This window comes from Leopardus geoffroyi, chromosome B3, assembly GCF_018350155.1.
Source record: "Leopardus geoffroyi isolate Oge1 chromosome B3, O.geoffroyi_Oge1_pat1.0, whole genome shotgun sequence".
Classification (NCBI taxonomy): domain Eukaryota; kingdom Metazoa; phylum Chordata; class Mammalia; order Carnivora; family Felidae; genus Leopardus; species Leopardus geoffroyi.
In genome coordinates, this window is record NC_059337.1 from 24,623,273 (window position 1) to 24,638,114 (window position 14,842).

Sequence of the window (14,842 nt, forward strand, 5' to 3'; positions counted from 1 at the left end):
AATAAATAAATGCCATAAATGAGGCATAAAATAAACTAGATGTGACAGTTAGGATGGCAGAGGCAGAGGGGAGAATAAGTGAAATAGAAGATAAAATTATGAAAAATGATGAGGACGAGAGAAAGATAAAAAAAAATGCTACTCCATGAAGAGAGAGTTAGAGAACTAATTGATTCAATGAAATGTAATAATATCAGCATCATAGGAGTTCCAGAAGAAGAAATGGTCAGAGTGTTTACTTGAACAAATTATAGCTGAGAACTTCCCTAATCTGGGGAAGGAAGCAGACATCCAAATCCAGGAGGCACAGAGAACTCCCTTCATACATAACAGAAATAGGTCTTCTACATGACATATTATAGTGAAACTGGCAAAATACAAAGATAAATAGAGAATTCTGAAAGCAGCTAGGGACAAATGGACCTTAACCTTCAAAGATAGACTCATAAAGGTAGTAGCAGACCTGTCCACTGAAACTTGGCAAGCCAGAGGGAGTCATAGGAAATATTCAGTGCTGTGCTGAATAGGAAAAATATGCAGCCAAGAATCCTTTATCCAGCAAGGTTGTCATTCAGAATAGAAGGAGAGATAAAGGTCTTCCCAAACAAACAAAAACTGAAGGAGTTCATGACCACAAAAGCAGCCCTGCAAGAGATCCTAAGGGGAACTCTGTGAGTGGAATGCTGCAAAGACTACAAACGACCAGAGACATCACCACAAGCATGACACCTACAGATAGCACAGTGACTCGAAATCTATGTCTTTCAATAATAATGCTGAATGTAAATGGAATAAATGCTGCAATCAAAAGATATAGGGTATCAGAATGGATAAAAACTAAAATTCATCTATATGCTGTCTACAAGAGACCCATTTTAGACTTAAGGACACTTTCATCTTGAAAATGAGGGGATGGGAGGATCCAACATGGTGAAGTAGGGGGATCTAAAGTTCCCTCATCCCTCAAACACAGCAGTGTTGAGGCCGAAGCACTTTGAACTCCAAGAGTCTGGGCAGCAAAGTGACAGAGATGCCTCCAGGGACCTACAGGGATAACCTGGTGGGCCATAAGTGCATAATTGTGAACTGAGAGAGATAAAATGGGCAGAGGAGGAAAGGAGGGGAGGGATCCCCTTCTGCAAAGAGACAAAGGGAAGAGAAAGAGAGGCTTGGGAAATATAGGACTGTATCTGGACAAGAATAAAACCACAGACAACAATGGAGAAAGATCCAATCTCTAACTTTGGGGCTTTCTCTGACCTGGGGCCAACTGCCTTATTCATGCACCTGGGGAGGAGGGAAGCCAGTACTGGGCTTGGTAACTAGTTCAGAGGTGCAGTCCAAAGTGGGAGAAAGCCATCCCCTTTCTAGCATGCTGTAGGAAGAAGATATATAACCATTCAAAGGGCAAAGACTGCCTGCACCCACCAGCCAGAGACAATATATCAGGTGGTGTGGAGTGACACTTCCCTAAAACTGGGGTGTATGGTGTGGGAACCTTTGAGATATCAGGGTTTAAGTCCCTGCCAAGCACAAGGGAGGCATGGGAGTCAGCAGACCAGGACAAACCAGGCACCTGGCACTGTGAAGAAGTGCAGTGCAGCTCTTCCCCAGAACCAGGGTGCACAGAGGGGGACTCTTTAAGACATCAGGGTTTAAATCCCAGGCTAGAGCCAGGAAGGCATGGGAGTCAGCGTACCAGGACAAACTGCCTCATTCCACCTGTGGCACAGTGAGGATGGCCTGAACAGAGTGGTTTGGGACACCTGGTCCATGGAAGTCCATTGGGGTGTCGCCATTTTTCTCCTGATGACCAGTAAGGTGGGGCTTCAGGGAACGGACAGTGGGCCCGCAAGGGAGGCGAGACCCGCTTACACCAAACCATGCCCCTCCAAACCTGGTATATCTACAGGGGTGGGATTGATGCCGACAAACCAGACAGCCCCTCCTCCAGACCAGCACTGCCATTGGTTCCAAGGCACCCAGCCCTTTTGCATTGGCTGATTTAATTCATACATATATATATATATATATGTATGTATATATATATATATATATATATATACGAGTGTGTGTGTGTGTGTGTGTGTGTGTGTGTATTTTTTCTTCCTTTTCTTCTTCTTATCTCTTCTGTCCTCTAGCCTGGTTATTCTGGTTGTTGTTTTTTTTTTAAGCAGACATATTTAATCAATTCTCTTTATACCTGTTCTACACCTCCTTCTTTATTTTCCTTTCTCTCTGTCTGGATTGAACCATATAGTTTCTCTGTCTGGTCAATTTTATTTTATTTTATTTTTCCCCACCCTTGTCATTTCTCTTTGTATGGGATAAGGTCTCTTCCATCAACACCACCTCCACCCCTTTGTTTACTTGAAGTTGGTGTTTCTGGTTTTTCGGTTTTGTTTTTTTTTTGTTTGTTTATGTGTTTGTTTTTGTTTTTTGCTTGTTTGTTGTTTGTTTGCATTATAGTGCTATTTCAATTAACAAATCAACACACACCTGGTGGAGGGTCCAAAACATCACTATGAGTAGGGAGATAAAGTAACCAAAGTCACAACAGAGAGCAAGTAACATGCTCCAAAAACACATCCTGAAGGGCCAGGTCCTGGACAGTGTATGACCCCTCTTTAAATTTTTGTTTGTTCGTTTGTTTTTGAGAGAGAGAGAGAGTGAGAGGAAGTGTGAGTGGGGGAGGAGCAGAGAGAGAGGCAGACACAGAAACTGAAGCAGGCTCCAGGCTCTGAGCTGTCAGCACAGAGTCTGAAGTGAGGCTCGAACCCACAAACTGTGAAATCATGACCTGAACTGAAGTCAGACGCTTAACTGACTGAGCCACCTCAGTGCCCTGACCCCTCTTTAATATAGTAGTGTTCACAGGTGCAGGGAACAAAACGAACTTTTAAAACACATAAGGGACAGAAAACTAGACAAAATGACAAAATGGAAGAATTCTCCTCAAAAGAAATTACAGGAAGAAATGGCAGCTACAAATTGAGCAAAACAGATATAAACAATATAACTGAACAAGAATTTAGAATAATAGTCATAAGATTAATCACTGGGCTTGAAAAAAAACACAGAAGACAGCAGAGAATTTATTGCTGCAGAGATCAAAGAACTAAAATATAATGATTAATTAAAAAATGCTATAAATGAGGTGAAAAATAAACTAGAGGTGATGACAGCAAAGATGGAAAATGCAGAAGGGGAGAATAAGTGAAATAGAAATTAAAATTATGGAAAAAGATGAAGCTGAGAAAAAGAGAAAAATATTCTGGACCACGGGGGGAGAATTAAAGAAGTACGCGATTCAATATAATGGAATAATAGTTGTATCATAGGAGTTCTAGAAGAAGAAGAAGAGAGAGAAAGGGATGGAAGGTGTACTTGAACAAATCATAGTTGAGAACTTCCCCAATCTGGGGAAGGAAACAGACCTTTAAATCCAGGAGGCACAGAGAATCCTTTCAGATGTAGCTTGAATCGATCCTCTGCACAACATATTATAGTGAAACTGGCAAAAGACAAAGATAAAGAGAAAATACCAAAAGCAGCTAGGGACAAACAGACTATAACCTACAAGGGTAGACACATAAGGGTAGTAGCAGACCTATCTACTGAGACTTGGCAGGCCAGAAAGGAGTGGTAGGAAATTTTTAACATGCTTAATAGGACAAATAGGCAGGCAAGAATCCTTTATCCAGCAAAGCTGTCATTCAGAACAGAAGGAGAGATAAAGGTTTTATCAGGCAAACTGAAGGAGTTCATCACCACTAAACCAGCCCTATAAGAGATCCTATGGGGGACTCTGTGAGTGGAATGTTGCAAAGACCACAAAAGACCAAAGACATCACTACAAGCATAAAACCTACAGATAACACGATGACTTTAAATCCATATATTTTAATAATAACATTGAATGTAATGGGCTAAATGCTACAATCAAAAGAAATAGGGTATCAGAATGGATAAAAGAGCAAGACCCATCTGTCTTCTGTCTATGAGAGACCCATTTTAGACTTGAGGACACCTTCAGATTGAAAGTGAGGGGAAGGAGAACCATCTATCATGCTACTAGAAGTAAAAAAAAAAAAAGCTGGAGTAGCCATACTTACATCAGGAAAACTAGACTTTAAACTAAAGGCTGTTAACAAGAGATGAAGAAGGACATTATGTCATAATTATGAGGTCTATCCATTAAGAATAGCTAACAATTATACATGTTTATGTACCAAATTTGAAAGCATCCAAATATATAAAACAATCACAAACATAAGCAATCTTATTAGTAAGAATACAGTAATTGCAGGAGACTTTAATACTCCACTTACAACAATGGACAGATCATATAGACAGAAACAAACAAACAAACAAACAAAAACAATGGCCCTGAATGATACACTGGGTCAGATCAAGTTGACAAATATATTCAGAACTTTTCATCCTAACACAGCAGAATACACATTCTTCTCAAGTGCACATGGAACATTCTCCAAGATAGATCAAATACTGGGCCACAAAATAGCTCTCAACAAATATAAAAGATGAGAACATACCACACGCACTTTCAGATGACAATGCTATCAAACTTAAATCAACCACAGGAAAAAGTGTGGAAAATCTCCAAATGCATGGAGGTTAAAGAACTTCCTACTAAAGAATGAAAGGGTCAACCAGGCAATTAAAGAAGAAATTAAAAACATATATATAAGCAAATGAAAATGAAAACATGACATTCCAAACACTTTGGGATGCAGCAAAGGCAGTCCTAAGAGGAAAATACATTGCAATCCAGGCCTATCTCGAGAAACAAAAATCCCAAATACACAACTTAACCACACACCTAAAGGAACTAGAAGCAGAAAGGCAAAGAAACCCCAAGGCCAGCAGAAGAAGAGAAATAATAAAGATCACAGCAGAAATAAACACTATAGAATCCAAAAACAACAACAGTAGAACAGATCAATGAAACTAGGAGCATTTTTTTTTAATAAACAAAATTGATAACCTCCTAGCCAGACTTCTAAAAAAAGAAAAGAGAGAGGAACCAGATAGGTAAAATCATGAATGAAAATGGATTTATCACAACCACTTCCTCATAAATACAAGCAATTATCAGAAAATACAATGAAAACTTATATGCCAACAAACTGGACAATCTGAAAGAAATGGACAAATTCTTAGACACCCACACACTACCAAAACTCAAATGAGAAGAAATAGAAAATTTTAACAGAACCATAACTAGTGAATAATTTGAATCAGTTATCAAAAATCTCCCAACAAATAAGAGTCCAGGACCAGATGGATTCCCAGGGGAATTCTACCAGACATTTATCTTTTTTTTTTTTTTTTCAACGTTTATTTATTTTTGGGACAGAGAGAGACAGAGCGTGAATGGGGGAGGGGCAGAGAGAGAGGGAGACACACAGAATCGGAAACAGGCTCCAGGCTCTGAGCCATCAGCCCAGAGCCTGACGCGGGGCTCGAACTCACGGACCGCGAGATCGTGACCTGGCTGAAGTCAGACGCTTAACCGACTGCGCCACCCAGGCGCCCCTCTACCAGACATTTAAAGCAGAGTTAATACCTATCCTGCTCAAGCTGTTCCAAAAAATAGAAATGGAAGGAAAATTTCTGGATTTATTCTATGAAGCCAAAATTACCTTGATTCCAAAACCAGAGACTCCACTAGAAAGGAGAGTTAGAGGCCAATATCCCTGATGAACAACATGGATGCAAAAATTCTCAACAAGATACTAACAAATTGAATAAACAACATATAAAAAGAATTATTCACCATGATCAAGTGGGATTCATTCCTGGGCTGCAAGGCTGGTTCAATGTTCACAATCAATCAATGTGATACATCACATGAATAGAAAAAATATAAGAATCATATGATGTTGTAATAGACACAGAAAAAGCATTTGACAAAATAACAACATCCTTTCTTAATAAAAACCCTCAAGAAAGTTGGGATGGAAGAAACATACCTTAATATCATAAAAGCTATATATAAAAAGCCCACAACTAATATCATCCTCAATGGCGAAAAACTGAGAGCTTTTCCCCTGAGATCAGAAACATGACAGGAATGTCCACTCTCACCACTTTTGTTTAACATAGTGTTGGAAGTCCTAGCCTCAGCAATAAGACAAAAAAAAAAAAAAAAAAAAAAAAAAAAAGAAAGAAACCAAAGGCATCAAAATTGGCAAAGATGAAGTCAAGCCTTTCATTTTTTACTGATGACATGATACTATACATGGAAAACCCAAAAGACTCCAGCAAAAAGCTGCTAGAACTGATACACGAATTCAACAAAGTCATAGGATACAAAATCAATGTACAAAAATCGGTTGCATTTCTATACACCAATAATGAAGCAACAGAAAAAGAAATCAAGAAATCAAGAAATCAAGAAATCAAGAAATTTACAATTGTACCAAGAACAATAAAATACCTGGGAATAAACCTAACCAAAGATGTAAAATGTCTGTATATTGAAAACTATAGACAACTTATGAAAGAAATTGAAGACACAAAGAAATGAAAAAATATTCCATGCTCTTGAATTGGAAGAAAAAATATTGTTAAAATATCAATACTAAACAAAGCTATCTACACATTCAATGCAATCCCAATCAAAATTGCAGCAGCATTCTTCTCAAAACGAGAAGAAGCAATCCTGAAATTTGTATGGAACCACAAAAGACCCTGAATAGCCAAGGTAATGTTGGAAAAGAAAATCACAGCGAGAGGCATCACAATCCTGGCTGTTAGCCTCTACTACAAGGCTGTAATCATAAAGACAGTGTGGTGTTAGTACAAAAACAGACACATAGACCAATGGAACAGAATAGAGATCCCAGAATTGGACACAGCTCTGGCCAACTACTTGTACGGCCAACTAATATTTGACAAAGCAGGAAAGAGTATCCAATGGAAAAAAGGGCAGTGTTCTTGACAAATGGTGCTGTGAGAACTGGACAGCAACATGCAGAAGAATAAAACTAGACCACTTTCTTACACCATACACAAAAATAAACTCAAAATGGATGAAAGACCTAACTGTGAGACAGGAAACCATCATAATCCTAGAGGAGAAAACAGGCATCAATCTCTTTGACCTCAGCCACAGCAATTTCCTGCTCAACACGTCTCTGAGGGCAAGGGAAATAAAAGCAAATATGAACTATTGGGACCTCATCAAGATAAAAAGTTTCTGCACTGCCAAGGAAAAAATCAACAAAACTAAAAGGCAACCAACAAAGTGGGGGAAGATATTTGCAAATGACATATCAGATAAAGGGTTAGTATCCAAAATCTATAATGAACTTACCAAACTCATCACCTGAAACACAAATAATCCAGGGAATAAATGGGGAGAAGGCCTGAATAAGTAGTTTTTCAAAGAATATATCCAAATGGCCAACAGATACATGAAAAGTTGCTCAACATAACTCATTATCAGGGAAATACAAATCAAAACCACATTAAGATAACACCTCTCACCAGACAGAATGACTAAAATTAACAACTCAGGAAACAACAGATGCTGGTGAGGATGTAGAGAAGTGGGAACCCTCTTGCACTGTTGGTGAGAATGTAAACTGGTGCAGCCTCTCTAAAAAACAGTGTTGAGGTTCCTAAAAAAAATTAAAAAAATATAACTACCCTATCACCCAGAAATTGTACTACTAAGAATTTATCAAAAGAATGCAGGAGTGCTTATTCATAGGGGCACATGTACCCCAATGTATATACCAGCACTTTCAATAATAGCCATATTATTGAAAGAGCCTAAATGTCCATCAACTGTTGAATGAATAAAGAAGATGTAGTTTATATATACAATGGAATAGTACTTGGCAATGAGAAAGACTTAAATCCTGCCATTTGCAGCAACATGAATGGAACTGGAGGGTGTTATGCTAGGTGAAATAAGTCAATCTGAGAAAGACAGGCATCAAATGTTTTCACTCATATGTGGATCTTTAGAAACTTAACAGAAGACCAGGGGGAAGGAAAGGAAAATGATAGTTACAAACAGAGATGGAGGGAGGCAAACCATAAGAGACTCTTAGATACAGAGAACAAACTGACATCTGATGGTGTGCAGGGGAGGGGGAAATGGGAAATGGGCAATGGACAATTGTTGGGATAAGCACTGGGTGTTGTATGTAAGTGATGGATCACGGGAATCTAACCCCCAAACCAAGAACATACTGTATACACTATATGGTAGCCAACATGACAATAAATTATATATAAAAAAACACTGATAAAAGAAGTCGAAGACGACACAAAGAAATGGAAAACATTTCATACTCATGGATTGGAAGAATAAATATTATTAAAATGCCTTCACCACCAAAGCTTTGTACATATTTAATTCCCATCAAAATGCCAACAGCATTTTTCAGAGAATGAGAACAAACGATTCTAAATTTTTTATTGAATCACAAAAGACCCCAGGCAGCCAAAGCAATCTTGAAAAAGAAAAACAAAACCAGAACTATCACCATTCTATACTTCAAGTTTATATGATGAAGCTGTAGTAATCAAAACCATATAGTTCTGGCACAAAAATAGACACATGGATCAATGAAACAGAATTGAAAACCTGGTAAAGGACCCACAAATATATGGTCAATTAATCTTCAACAAAGGTGGAAATATTATCTAATGGGAAAATGACAGTGTCTTTAAAAAATGGTGTTGGGAAAACTGGACAGCTACATGCAAAAGAATGAAACTGGACCACTTTCTTTCAACATATACAAAAATACACTTTAAATGCATTAAAGACCTAAATCTGAGACCTAAACCATAAAAATCCTAGAAGAGAGCACAGGTTATAATTTCTTTGACATTGGCTATAGCAAAATTTTTCTTGATATGTCTCCTGAGGTCAGGGAAACAAAAGCAAAAATAAACTATTGGGACTTCATCAAAATAAAAATCTTTTTGCACAGTGAAGGAAAAAACCAATAAAACTAAAAGGCAACTTACGGAATGGGAGAAGTTATTTGCAAATGACATAGATGATAAAGGATTAGTATCCAAAATATAAAAAGAAATGATAAACTCAACCCCCCCCCAAAAAAAAACCCCACACAAATAATCCAAATAAAAATGGGCAGAAGACATGAACAGACACTTCTCCAAAGAATACCTACAAATGGCCAACAGACACATCAAAAGATATTCACATCAGGGGTACCTGGGTGGCACAGTTGGTTAAGCATCCAACTGGCTCAGGTCATGATCTCGTGGTTCACGAGTTTAAGCCCCTACTCAGGTCTGTTCTGACAACTCAGAACCTAGAGCCTGCCTCAGATTCTCTCTCTCTCTCTCTCTCTCTCTCTCTCTCTCTCTCCCTCTCTCTTTCTCTCTCTCTCTCCTCTAAAAAATAAATAATAAAAACATTTTAAAAAGATACTCACATCATTCATCATCAGGAAAATGCAAATCAAAACTACAATGAGATATCACCTCACACCTGTTAGAATGGTTAAATTCAACAACACAAGAAACAACAGTGAAGATGTGAAGATAAAGGAACCCTCTTGCACTGTTGGTAGCAATATAAGCTGGTGCAGCCACTGTCAAAACAGTATGAAGGTTCCTCAAAAAGTTAAAAATAAGAATATCCTCTGATCTAGTAATTGTTCTTGTGGGCATTTACCAAAAAAATACAAAAACACTAATTCAAAGACATACATGGACCCCTATGTTTACTACAGCATTATTTACAATGGCCAAATTATGGAATTAGTCCAAGTGTCCATCAATAAGTGAATGGATAAAGAATATATGGTATATATGTAATGGATTATTATTCAGCCATAAAAAGGAATGAAATCTTGCCATTTGCCACAACATCAATGGACCTAGAGAGTATAATGTTAAGTGAATTAATCAGAGAAAGACAAATGCCACATGACTTCACTCATATGTGGCATTTAAGGGAAAAAAAATAAAGGAGTAAAGTGTAAAAAAAGAGTCAAGCAACAGACTCTTAACTACAGAGAAAAAGCTAATGGTTACCAGAGGGGAGTTTGGTAGGGGGATGAGTGAAATTGATGATGATGGATTAAAGAATGCACTTCTTGTGATGAGCACTGGGTGTGGTATGAAATGGTTGAGTCACTATATTGTACACTTGAAACTTAATATAACAGTTACATTAACCATACTAGAATTAAAATTAAAAAAATTAATTTAAAAAAAGAGGACAATCTAGACCATTGTCTAGAGAGTTCCAAATATTGAAATGTTTGACCTCATGAATAAAAGTATCTTAGAAGAAACTGATCTCAGTCTCTGAAAATGTAATTGCATGAAGTGATAACAAAAAAAAAAAAAAACAACAAACTATCAGCTCCAACGAATTACTTAACCGAAGACGAGACTCTAAGAGAGAGACCATGCTGTACATCCCCAGCTACTGGCGAAAAAAAGAATAACAAGGAGAATTGACACTAATTCTACACTTTTTCCTGGAAAACAGGAGAAGACGAAACACTCTTCAATTTTATGAAGCCAGAATTACCCTGATATCAAACCTAGAAAAGATAGTACAAAAATAAAAACAAAAACCACTGCAGACTAGCAATATATATTAAAAAACATAATACACTATGACCCAGTGGAGTTTATTCCAGGGATGCAAGGCTACTTCATTATTTGAAAATCAATTAGGATAATCTAACAAATTAACAGAATGAGAAAAAAAAATCACATGATTATAAAATTTGATGAAAAAATGAGCATTTGACCAAATTTAACATTCATTCTTGATAAAAAAAAAAAAAAACTCATGAAAATTGGAATAAAGAGACACATTCTCAATATGATAAGGATTGTATACAAAAAAACTATGGATAATATTAGATTCAATTATGAAAGATTGAATGCTTTCTGCCTAAAATTAGGAAAAAGTTAAGGTTGTTCTCTCTCTCCATTCGTATTCAAAATAACTCAGAACTTCCAGCCAGTGCAATAAGGCAAGAAAAAGAAATAAAAGGTTTCAGATTAGAAAGGAAGAAATGAAACTGTTTTGATTTACAGATGACACAACAGTCTACACAGAAAACCCCAATAAGTCCATAAATATCTCCCAGAAGTAACAAGTGAATTCAGCAAGGTCACAGTATATAAGACCAATGTGCCAAAATAAATAGTATTTTATATACTAGTAATGAACATGTGGACAATATCATTTATAATCATTTTTAAAAATAAAATAGTTGTAAATCTAACAAAACATGTACAGGACTTCAATGCTGAAAACTACAAAAGACCAATGAAAAGAACCAAAGAAAATCTCAATAAATGGAGAGACACACTGTCTTCATGAAATACAGAATCAACATAGCAAAGATTTCAATTATCTCTACATGATATATATAGTTTTAACATAACTCCTATTAAAATCCTAGCAAGATTTTTGGTAGATAAAGATAAAATTATTCTTTAAAAATTTTTAGTTTATTTATTTATTTTGAGATAGATGATAGTAGATGATAGAAAGATGATAGAATATATATATATATATATATATATATATATATATATAGAGAGAGAGAGAGAGAGAGACAGAGAGAGACAGAGAGCACAAGAAAGGGGGGCAGAGACAGAAGGAGAGAGAGAATCCCAAGCAGACTCTGTCTGAAGAGCTTAACAAGGGGCTCAAACTCACAAACTGTGAGATCATAATTTGAGCCAAGTCAAGAGTCAGATGCTTAAATAACTGAGCCACCCACGTGCCCCTAGACAAGATTATTTTTAAATTTATACAAAAGTCAGAGAAATTAGAATAGCTAAAACATTTCTGAAAAAGAGTAAAATACAATTAGTATATTTAATTTCAAGATTTACTACATAGCAACAATAACCAAGATTTTATAGTATTAGTAGAATGATAAACACATAGATAAATGGAACAGAATAGAGAACCCAGAAAAATATTCAACTCTTTTATGACAAAGGTGTAATAGCCATTTGATAAAGGAAATATGGTGTTTTCAATAAATGATTGAAGAAATCAGACATCTACAGGACATAATTGGACCTTAAACTGTCACATGTTGTCTAAAAACAAACTCAAAAATTGAACATGGACTTACATTAGGACATAAGTATAAAATCTTTAGAAAAAACATAGGGGAAAGTATTTGAGTTGTAGTGCTAGGCAATGAATCCTTAGACTTGACACCAAAAACAGATCTGTAAAAGAAAAAAATTTCATAAACAGGACTTCATCAAAATGGACAGCATATTTTTTTCTGTGAAAGACCTTTTGAAGAGAATAAAATGACAAAGTACAGACAAAAATATTTTCTGACAAAGGACCGAGATCTAAAATGTAAAAATAACTCTCAAAAGCCAACAGAAAACAACAGTCTAATTAGAAAATGAGAAAAAGACAAAAAAATTTTTCACCAAAAAGAAGGTTCAGCTGGCAAATAGTGAATGAAAAGATGTTTAACATTATTAGCCACTAGAGAAATGCATATGAAAACCATACTCTATTACATATATTACAGTTATCAGAATGGATTTTTTTAAGTAATATGCCAAATGCTGGTGAGGATGCAAGGATGGAAAGACCCTGGAAGTCTCACACAAATTTGGTAGCTATATAAAACAGTACAGCCACTAAGGAAAATATTTTTGCAGTTTATTCAAAACTAAACATCCAACTACTATATGGCCCAGCAATTACATTCTTGAGCATTTACCCAGGCTAAATAAAAACTTATATTTATATAAAAATCTATAAATAAGTGTTTATAGCATATTTATTTGTACTAGTAAAAAATTGAAAGCAACTCAGATATGCTTCAATTAGCAAATAAATTGTGATATATCCATGACATAGAATGCTACTCAGCAGTAAGAAATAACCAACAAAAGATATATCCAAAATCTGGGATGAATCTCCAGAGAAACATTCTGAGTAAAAAAAGAATCCAATTCCCCAATGGATACATACCATATGATTCCATGTATATAACATTCTTAAAATGAAAAACTATAGAAATGGACAAGATTAATGGTCTGAGGTTAAGAAGGGAGAAGAGGTGGGAGCAAAGTGTGGTACTGTAAAAGTTCAACATAGAGGATTCTTGTGGCGGTGGAATGTTCTGTATCTTGACTATATCTAGGTCAATATCCTGGTTGTGATATTCTATGGTTTTGAGAATCCAACACATTGTTTTACATAATAGCTGCACCATTTTTATTCCCTCAAGCAGTGCACAAAGCTTCCAATTTCTCCACACACTTATTATTAAAAAAAATGTGTTATAGTTGACACACAATGTTACATTAATTTCAGATGTACAACATAGTAATTTGACAAGTCTATACATTATGCAGTGCTCACCACAGCTCACTAGCTACCATCTGTCACCATACAATGCTACTACAATACTCTTGGCTATATCTCCTCTACTTTTTCTTTTTCTGTTTCTTTTTTTTGTTTTGTTTTATGATGATAGTTATCCTAACTGGTATGATGTGTATTATCCAGATGCTACCATTGAGGGAATATGGAGAAAGGGCACTCAGAATCTCCTTGTATTATTTCTTACAACTGCATGTGAATTTAAAATTACAAGTTTAATTAAAATTAAAAGTTTAATTTTTAAAAATTAAAAGTTTTAATTAAAAAATAAACTTTTAATTTTTAAAAATGTCTTACTACCAAAATTAGACAATGATGAAAAACATGAAGAAGAAAAGTAAAAGCATCCATAATCACACCACTGAGATGAGGCAACCTTTGGTAGTTAAGAATCAGGACATTGGAGACAAAAGTCTTAGGTGTAATTCATTGCCCCATGATTTCTTAGCTTTATTAGCCTCTGTTTCTTTATAGGGTGGAAATTATTGTCAAGAATTGTAATGGGTCTAAAAATTTACCCTGCTTGCAAGCTAACAAATTAATCTGCCATAGTTTTATGAGTGCTGGCAAAAGACCCACAATGCCTAGGCTAGAAGCAAAACTTTATTACTCATAGCAGCAGCAGTTCCAGAGTATCAGCTGCATCATCAACTCCAGTTTTCTAAGCCTTACTCTCCACAGGACAACACAAAGAGGGTAAAATAATGCCTCCACATTCAGTCCTTTGAGTTACAGTAGAGGAGCTCAGAAAACTCGTAACTTTCATATCTGGCTTTCAACATCAGGCTTGTTTAACTTTTGCCCTAGAGGGAAATATCTTTATGATACTGGATGATAAACCCAATTGTCCTACCTCTGTCTTCCAACATTGTTTGCTATATAAGTGCCCTTGCCTCCAAACAAAGAGGCAGTCCCTCTGTTTGCAAATCATGCAGAAATCCAAAAGACATATGTATATTGTCTGCCAACTATTATATAATTCAAAATGTTTTTGTGAGATTGTTTATTTTCTTTGGAGAATGGAAGGAAGGGTAAAGGGTTTACAGGGACAGGTTTAGCACAGCGCCTGAAACATGATGAGTACTGAATAAAAGTACCAATTAAAAAAATTCATAAACACACCAGTCTCGACCTGTCAGCTGACCATGTCCTATATATCTTTTTACCTATGCTTTCTATCAAATTTCCATAATCTCTGGTCTATATCTAGAGTATCAATGTTTTCAACTAATTTTTCTTCCTTTGTTTCCTTTTTCACCATGGAATCAAGAATTTCCAGAAAATAACTATAAAGGACACTAGAAAGCTCTGTGCTGCCAGCTTCATTTCCCAGGATAAAGATGATAAAATTATATGTGATTTTAACAGCTTTTCAGATTGCAGAAGTTTAAATTCCATATACTTGGGCCATATAGCATTAAAAAC